General features: G+C 37.1%; 1 non-coding gene across 1 annotated transcript; it reads left to right on the top strand.

Annotated features, from left to right (window-relative positions):
- Positions 1-7,761: 7,761 nt before the first annotated feature.
- On the top strand, positions 7,762-7,865 carry LOC112699669 (small nucleolar RNA R71). The gene has a single exon (XR_003152614.1). It is a non-coding gene; the product is annotated as a small nucleolar RNA R71 (small nucleolar RNA).
- Positions 7,866-9,726: the final 1,861 nt, after the last annotated feature.

Below are 9,726 nucleotides of genomic sequence, written 5' to 3'. Positions count from 1 at the left end.
AATTGAATGGTTCCTCTTTCAGAAAAGATTTCCGACTTTACTTTTACTGTAAACCGTTGTTTTTGAAAAGAGGCATAAGACGGTTATTAATCACTGGTACGGTTTATCTTCACGTATCCTATTACAGTAATTCCCAAAAACCCTCTACTGAGAACCCTTTCGAGGATGATGTTCTCACCCCCCTACATTTTTCCCCTTTTAGGATATGGGCGCAGAAGTCACGAACAGTTTATTTGTATTGTTGTTGAGATGCTTTGTATTGCCTTAGTTATTATTTATTGTACCCTCGCTTTTATCTTGATATATTCTGTAAGAGGGATAGGAACTGTATTGGATAATGCTTGTAATATTACCTATGTATATTTGAGTATACATGTATGTACATGGATGTACTCTTTATGAGTTAATGTAAGTTGTATGGTATGTATGGATCTACGTTGTATAGCAAAAGTATTTTTGGGAGCGATTTTGCGGTTTAAAGTTTTAAACAGGCTCATATTTTAGTATTAAATAGTATAAGAGTCGTCGTAATGTCTGAGCTATCAGAGTTGCGCAGCCGGAAGCGTGAGCTTTGGTAGTTAGGGTGATTACATTATGGTATCAGAGCAGTTCTTCCTGTAGAGCCTGAGGGATGGACTGACTATGCTTCAATTGCACACTCTGAGTGTTTGTCATGTATTAGGTCTTGTCGAATGACGAGAATTAGAGCTTTATGCACATGACGATCTATTGATTTAACGCTGTTAGTCTTGCATTGCATAATTCCTGATATTAAGTTTGGCCGGCTTAATACTAGTGAATTATGTACATGAAAGCACTGATGGGTTTTCATAGATGAAATACGAGTTTTGAGTAAAGCGAATCGTGGGTTTTGGGAGCGTTAAAAACTATTTCTCGAGGCTATTCAGTTGTGTGTCTTGAATCCTATTTGAGTCGACCTGTTCTTTCATATCCTAACTTGAAGTTCTTGTTTACTAATCCTCTTGAAAAGTAGTTTGATTTTCTCAACTTTATTCCTCTATTCATATGCCTTCTTGTTTGATTCTAAGTGCATATGCTTGTTTGAAATCCTTGTTGTATCTATCTTCCTCTGTTTGAGTTCTTCTTGATTCATGTACCCTTTGATATGGCTTTGAACTTGTCCTAATGCGCTGTGCATTTTAACTCCTGATTTCGAGTACATTCTTAGAGAAATTGTTGATTCAGTTTTTCTCTTATTTGACAGTGATTACAGCCAATTTTGAGATTTTTATGAAAATTGCTGTTGAGTAGATATATACTTATCTATATGTGAAACTTTGAAGATTTCTTATATAGTTTAACAACTATTTATTTCTAATACCTCGTCTGTGCTTTTACTGTGTTATGGGACTGCACTTTCTTTAAATACAAATTGACTTTCTAATAATTTTACTATAGTTCCAATGCACATTTTCATTTGATCTGATTATGTATTTGAATATTTTTCAAAAATTTCGAAAAGAAAGGATTTACCACTTTTGTCTCGGTTGAGTTTTGTTTGATAAGCTTTACTTAACTTATTTTGAATTGAGTTTGGTTTAGCACACTACATGGTTTACGCCATTGCTGTTTCTTTCGAAAATGTTGGACTCATAGCTTTTTCTTATGAACGGACTCGTTCCTTCTTAAGCTTTTATCTCTATGAATGTCATACTTGATTTTGTTTTTAACTAATCTTTTACATTTAGTGAACATTACCATTGATCTTGGTTTTTCTTCTCTGGTGAATCTCATTCTTATATGAGTCAGTTTGATTCGTTTCAAGTTAGTGCATTGTTTATCCTCTCATTATCTCTACAAGAGTTTTTTAGTCAAAAATTTATCCTTGAGAAATTACAAATGATTGAGTTGTCTCTTTCTATGACTTTTGTATTCTTTTGGATCAATTTAAAGCTTGTTTGATGTTTCATGTCTTATGGATCTTGTTTGAACTACTTTAATTTTAGATCCTTTCTTGCAAGGCTTGACTCCTTTTTAGTACATTGGTGGACGAAATTGTGATCACTATTCTTTGAGTTGAATTCATCAACTTGGTGCTGTAGTTGCACGTAATTGTAAAATTATGGAATTTGAAATTGGCACGAGTGGACACAACTCCGTTCAACTAACCAGCAAGTGTACTGGGTCGTCCAAGTAATAAACCTTACGTGAGTAAGGGTCGATCCCACAGAGATTGTTGGTATGAAGCAAGCTATGGTCACCTTGTAAATCTCAGTTAGGCAGATTAAATTGGTTTATGGGTTTTCGAAAATAGAAATAAGAAAATAAATAATAAAAGGGATAGAATACTCATGCAGATTCATTGGTAGGAATTTCAGATAAGCGAATGAAGATACTGTATGGCTCAAGGACGCCTGCTCTCCCACTGCTTCAACTAAATCCTTCTTACTCCTTTCCATGGCAAGCTGTATGTAGGGCATCACCGTTGTCAATGGCTACATCCCATCCTCTCAGTGAAAACGTTCCTATGCTCTGTCACAGCACGGCTAATCATCTGTCGGTTCTCAATCAGGTTGGAGTAGAATCCCTTGATTCTTTTGCGCTTGTCATCACGCCCAACCTTCAAGAGTTTGAAGCTCGTCACAGTCATTCAATCACAGAGTCCTACTCAGAATACCACAGACAAGGTTTAGACCTTCCGGATCCTCATGAATGCCGCCATCTATCTAGCTTATACCACGAAGATTCTGTTGGGGAATCTAAGAGATACACATTCAAGCTCTGTTGCATGTAGAACGGAAGTGGTTGTCAATCACGTGCGTTCATAAGTGAGAATGATAATGAGGTTTACTTATCATCACATTCATCATGTTCTTGGGTACGAATGAATATCTTGGAATAAGAATAAGAGAGATTTGAATAAAAGACAGTAGAATTGCATTAATACTTGAGGTACAGCAGAGCTCCACACCCTTAATCTATGGTGTGCAGAAACTCCACCGTTGAAAATACATAAGTGAAAGGTTCAGGCATGGCCGAATGGCCAGCCCTCTGAAACATGCTCAATGGCCTCCTAAGATGAAGAATAATACAAAACTGAGACCAAAGATGAAACGTGGTCAAAAGACATCTAATACAATACTTAAATGTTCTATTTATAATAAACTAGCTCCTAGGGTTTACATGAGTAAGTAATTGATGCATAAATCCACTTCCGGGGCCCACTTGGTGTATGCTTGGGCTGAGATTTGATTAATCCACGAGCTGAGGCTTCTCTTGGAGTTGAACTCCGAGTTATGACGTGTTTTGGGCGTTCAACTCCGGATCATGACGTTTTTCTGGCGTTTAACTCCAGACAGCAGCATGAACTTGGCGTTCAACGCCAAGTTACGTCGTCAATCTCCGAATAAAGTATGGACTATTATATATTGCTGGAAAGCTCTGGATGTCTACTTTCCAACGCCGTTGAGAGCGCGCCATTTGGAGTTCTGTAGCTCCAGAAAATCTATTTCGAGTGCAGGGAGGTCAGATTCCAACAGCATCAGCAGTCCTTTTGTCAGCCTTCTTCAGAGTTTTGCTCAAGTCCCTCAATTTCAGCCAGAATTTACCTGAAATCACAGAAAAACACACAAACTCATAGTAAAGTCCAGAAATGTGAATTTAACATAAAAACTATTGAAAACATCCCTAAAAGTAGCTTAAACTTACTAAAAACTATATAAAAACAATGCCAAAAAACGTATAAATTATCCGCTCATCACAACACCAAACTTAAATTGTTGCTTGTCCCCAAGCAACTGAAAATCAAATAGGATAAAAGAAGAGAATATACTATAAATTCCAGAATATCAATGAATATTAATTTAATTAGATGAGCGGGACTTGTAACTTTTTTGCTTCTGAATAGTTTTGGCATCTCACTTTTTCCTTTGAAGTTCAGAGTGATTGGCGTCTCTGGGAACTCAGAATTTCGGATAGTGTTATTGACTTTCCTAGTTAAGCATGTTGATTCTTGAACACAGCTACTTATGAGTCTTGGTCGTGGCCCTAAGCACTTTGTTTTCCAGTATTACCACCGGATACACAAATGCCACAGACACATGACTGGGTGAACCTTTTCAGATTGTGACTCAGCTTTGCTGGAGTCCCCAGTTAGTGGTGTCCAGAGCTCTTAAGCACACTCTTTTGCCTTGGATCACGACTTTAACCACTCAGTCTCAAGCTTTTCACTTGGACCTTCATGACACAAGCACATGGTTAGGGACAGCTTGATTTAGCCGCTTAGGCCTGGATTTTATTTCCTTGGGCCCTCCTATCCATTGATGCTCAAAGCCTTGGATCCTTTTTACCCTTGCCTTTTGGTTTTAAGGGCTATTGGCTTTTTCTACTGCTCCTTCTTTTTTTTTTTCGAATAAGCTTTTGCTTTTTCACTGCTTTTTCTTGCTTCAAGAATCAATTTCATGATTTTTCAGATCATCAATAACATTTCTCTTTGTTCATCATTCTTTCAAGAGCCAACAATTTTAACACTCATAAACAACAATATCAAAAGACATATGCACTGTTCAATCATTCATTCAGAAAACAAAAAGTATTGTCACCACATCAATATAATTAAATTAAATTCAAGGATAAATTCGAAATTCATGTACTTCTTGTTCTTTTGAATTAAAACATTTTTCATTTAAGAGAGGTGAGGGATTAATGGATTTTATTCATCGCTTTAAGGCATGGTTACATACTAATGATCATGAAATGAAGACACAAAACATAAATAAACACAATACTAAAAACCGAAAACAGAAAGAAATAAAGAACAAGGAATGAATCCACCTCTAGTGGCGTCTTCTTCTTGAAGGACCAATGATGTTCTTAAGCTCTTCTATGTCTCTTCCTTGCTTCTGTTGAATGATTCCTAGTAATTTTGGTGTTTCTACCCTTAGTTGCTTCCAATATTTGTGTGGAGGATAACTTATTCCCTGAGGTATCTCAGGGATCTCTTGATTTGCAGCCACATGTTCTACCACTGAGCTATGACGGCTTATAGTCTTTCCATCTCCCAAGACTCAGAGGTGGAAGCTTTTGTCTTCCCTTTGAGGTTTCTCTGGCCTTAGGTGCCATTAATGGTAATGGAAAAGCAAAAAGCTTATGCTTTTACCACACCAAACTTAAAATTTTGCTTGCCCTCGAGCAAGAAAGAAAAGAAGAGTAGAAGAAGAAGAAGAGAAGATGGGAGAAAGGGGAAGAAGTAGGTTCGGCTATGTGGGAGAAGGAGGGGTTGTGTTGTGTGGAAATGAAGTAGAATGGAAGGGTATTTATAGGGAGAGGGGAGGGTGGGTGTTCGGCCAATTTGGGTGGGAATGGGTGGGAAATTGAATTTGAATTTTATGAAGGTAGGTGGGGTTTATGGGGAAGAGAGGGTTGATGTGAATGGTGAATGGGGTAATTGGGAAGAGGAATTGAAGTGATTGGTGAAGGTTTTTGGGAAGTGTGACATGGGAAAGAGTGAAATGAGATTAGGATTAGGAGAGTGTGATTAGGATTAAAAGAAAAGGTGGGAATATGGTAGGTGGGGATCCTGTGGGGTCCACAGATCCAGAGGTGAAAAGAAATACCATTCCTTCACCATATAGGCATGTAAAATGCCTTCGTGCATCATTCTGGCGTTCAAACGCCCATTGGTGCACGTTCTGGGCGTTCAACGCCCATGTAATGCATGTTTCTGGCGTTGAACGCCAGTTTCATGCTTGTTGCTGGCGTTTAACGCCAGCTTGTCTCCTCCAGGCACATTCCTGGCGTTCAGCGCCAGGATATTGCTTGTTTCTGGCGTTCAGCGCCAGAATGGTGCTCTGTTCTGGCGTTGAACGCCAGCCAGATGCATCTTACTGGCGTTGAACGCCAGTCTGCGCTACCTCCAGGGTGAAAAATTTTTTCTTCTGTTTTTGACTCTGTTTTTAATTTTTTTGATTTTTTCGTGACTCCTCATGATCATGTACCTAATAAAACACAAAATAACAATAAAATAAAAATTAGATAAATAAACTTGGGTTGCCTCCCAACAAGCGCTTCTTTAATGTCAATAGCTTGACAGTGGCTCTCATGGAGCCACAAGGTGATCAGGTCAATGTTAGTGTAGTCCCAACACCAAACTTAGAGTTTGGATATGGGGTCTTAACACCAAACTTAGAGTTTGGTTGTGGCCTCACAACACCAAACTTAGAGTTTGACTGTGTGGATTCTTCTTGACTCTGAACTGAGAGAAGTTCTTCATGCTTACTCTCTTTTGTCACAGAGGGATGGCCATGTGCCTTAAACACAAGGTAGTCCCCATTCAATTGAAGGACTAATTCACCTCTGTTGACATCTATCACAGCTCCTGCTGTGGCTAGGAAAGGTCTTCCAAGGATGATGCAATCATCCTTTTCCTTCCTAGTGTCTAAGATTATGAAATCAGCAGGGATGTAAAAGCCATCAACCTTTACTAGCACGTCCTCTACTATTCCATAAGCTTGTCTCAATGACTTATCTGCCAATTGCAATGAGAACAAGGCAGGTTGTACCTCAATGATCCCTAACTTCTCCATTACAGAGAGTGGCATAAGATTTATCCCTGACCCTAGATCACATAGAGCTTTTTCAAAGCTCATGGTGCCTATGGTACAAGGTATTAAGAACTTGCCAGGATCCTGTTTCTTTTGAGGTAGAGTTTTCTGAATCCAAGTGTCTAGTTCACTAATGAGCAAGGGAGGTTCACTTTCCCAAGTCTCATTACCAAACAGCTTGGCATTCAGCTTCATGATAGCTCCTAAGTATTGAGCAACTTGCTCTTCAGTCACATCTTCATCCTCTTCAGAGGAAGAATAGTCTTCAGAGCTCATGAATGGCAGAAGGAGATTTAATGGAATCTCTATGGTCTCTATATGAGCCTCAGATTCCTCTGGATCCTTAATAGGAAACTCCTTCTTGCTTGAAGGACGTCCCAGGAGGTCTTCCTCACTAGGATTTTCGTCCTCCTCCTCCCTAGTGCATTCGGCCACTTTGACTAAATCAATGGCCTTGCACTCTCCTTTTGGATTCTCTTCTGTATTGCTTGGGAGAATACTGGGAGGAGTTTCAATGACTTTCTTACTCAGCTGGCCCACTTGTGCCTCCAAATTTCTAATGGAGGATCTTGTTTCATTCATGAAACTGAAAGTGGCCTTTGACAGATCAGAGACAATATTGGCTAAATTAGAAGTGTTTTGTTCTGAATTCTCTGTCTGTTGCTGAGAAGATGATGGATATGGCTTACTATTGCTCAGCCTATTGGGTCCACCATTGTTAAAGCCTTGTTGAGGCTTTTGTTGATCCTTCCAGGAGAAATTTGGATGATTTCTCCATGATGGGTTATAGGTGTTTCCATATGGTTCACCCATGTAATTAACCTCTGCCATGGCAGGGTTTTCAGGATCATAAGCTTCTTCAGAAGCTGCCTCTCTAGTACTGTTGGATGCATGTTGCAATCCATTCAGATTTTGAGAGATTATGTTGACCTGTTGAGTCAACATTTTGTTCTGAGCTAATATGGCATTCAGAGCATCAATTTCAAGAACTCCTTTCTTCTGAGGTATCCCATTATTCACGGAATTCCTCTCAGAGGTATACATGAACTGGTTGTTTGCAACCATGTCAATGAGTTCTTGAGCCTCTTCAGGCGTCTTCTTCAGGTGAATAGATCCACCTGCAGAATGGTCCAATGACATTTTCGAAAATTCAGAGAGACCATAATAGAATATATCTAATAGGGTCCATTCTGAGAACATGTCAGATGGACATCTTTTGGTCAATTGCTTGTATCTTTCCCAAGCTTCATAGAGGGATTCACCATCTTTTTGTTTGAAGGTTTAAACATCCACTCTCAGCTTGCTCAGCTTTTGAGGAGGAAAGAATTTATCTAAGAAGGCAGTGACCAGCTTATCCCAGGAGTCCAGGCTATCCTTAGGTTGTGAATCCAACCAAATTCTAGCTCTGTCTCTTACAGAAAAAGGGAAAAGCATGAGTCTGTAGACTTCAGGATCAACTCCATTCGTCTTTACAGTCTCACAGATCTGCAAGAACTCAGTTAAAAACTGATAAGGATCTTCAGATGGAAGTCCATAAAACTTGCAGTTTTGTTGCATTAATGCAACTAGTTGAGGCTTAAGCTCAAAGTTATTGGCTCCAATGGCAGGAATGGAGATGCTTCTTCCATCAAACTTGGACGTTGGCTTTGTGAAGTCACCAAGCATTCTCCTTGCATTATTATTATTATTTTCGGCTGCCATCTCCTTCTCTTGTTCGAAAATTTCTGAAAGGTTATTTCTGGATTGTTGTAATTTAGCTTCTCTTAATTTTCTCTTCAGAGTCCTTTCAGGTTCTGGATCAATTTCAACAAGAGTGCCTTTTTCCCTGTTCCTGCTCATATGAAAGAGAAGAAAACAAGAAAAGAAAGAGGAATCCTCTATGTCACAGTATAGAGATTCCTTTCTGTTAGTAGACAGAGAAAGGGGGGAAGAATCCAAATACAAGGGATATAAGAAGTTTGGATTCTTAGATGAAGAGAGGTGAAGAGAACTGTTAGTAATTAATTAATTAAATAGAATAAGAGAAGAGAAGAGAAATTTCGAAAATAATTTTTGAAAAAGGGGTTAGTAATTTTCGAAAATTAAAGATAAGATAAGTTTAAAATTAAAATTTAAAACAAAAAGAGTTTTTGAAAAAGGGATGAGATATTTTCGAAAATTAGAGAGGGAAAAGTAGTTAGGTGGTTTTGAAAAAGATAAGAAACAAACAAAAAGTTGGTTAGTTGATTGAAAAAGATTTGAAATCAAATTTTGAAAAAGATAAGAGGATAAGAAGTTAGATAAGATATTTTGAAATCAAATTTTGAAAAAGATAAAATTTTTGAAAAAGATAAGATAAAAGATAAAAAGATAAGATAAAAATTTTAATAAAAAGATATTTTGAAAAGGTTTAATTTTTAAAAAGACTCAACTAACAAGAAACTACATGATAAGATTCTAGAACTTAAAGATTGAACTTTTCTTAACAAGAAAGTAACAAACTTCAAATTTTTGAACCAATCACATTAATTGTTAGCTAATTTTCGAAAATTTGATATAAAGATAAGAAAAATATTTTGAAAATATTTTGAAAAAGATTTTTGAAATTTTCGAAATTTATAAAAAAATGAAAAAGATATGATTTTGAAAAGATAAGATTTTTAAAATTGAAATTTTGACTTGACTTGTAAGAAACAACTAATTTTAAAAATTTTTGACCAAGTCAACCCAAAATTTCGAAAATTTGGAGGAAAATAAGGAAAAGATATTTTTTTGATTTTTTGAATTTTTAATTATGAAAGAGAAAAACAACAAAAATATTCAATGCATGAAATTTTTAGATCAAAACAATGAATGCATGCAAGAATGCTATGAATGTCAAGATGAACACCAAGAACACTTTGAAGATCATGATGAACATTAACAACATAATTTTGAAAAATTTTTAATGCAAAGAAAACATGCAAGACACCAAACTTAGAAATCTTTAATGCATGGAAAATATGAATGCAAAAGTGCACATGAAAAACAACAAACAACACAAAACAAGAAATCATCAAGATCAAACAAGAAGACTTATCAAGAACAACTTGAAGATCATGAAGAACACTATGAATGCATGAGATTTTCGAAAAGAATGCAAGAAAAATTTTAAAAGCATGCAATTGACACCAAACTTAAAGAT

This window comes from Arachis hypogaea, chromosome 6, assembly GCF_003086295.3.
Source record: "Arachis hypogaea cultivar Tifrunner chromosome 6, arahy.Tifrunner.gnm2.J5K5, whole genome shotgun sequence".
NCBI classification, from domain to species: Eukaryota; Viridiplantae; Streptophyta; class Magnoliopsida; order Fabales; family Fabaceae; genus Arachis; species Arachis hypogaea.
The sequence above is the reverse complement of the archived record's forward strand: the minus strand, read 5'-3'. Positions and strand labels throughout refer to the sequence as shown.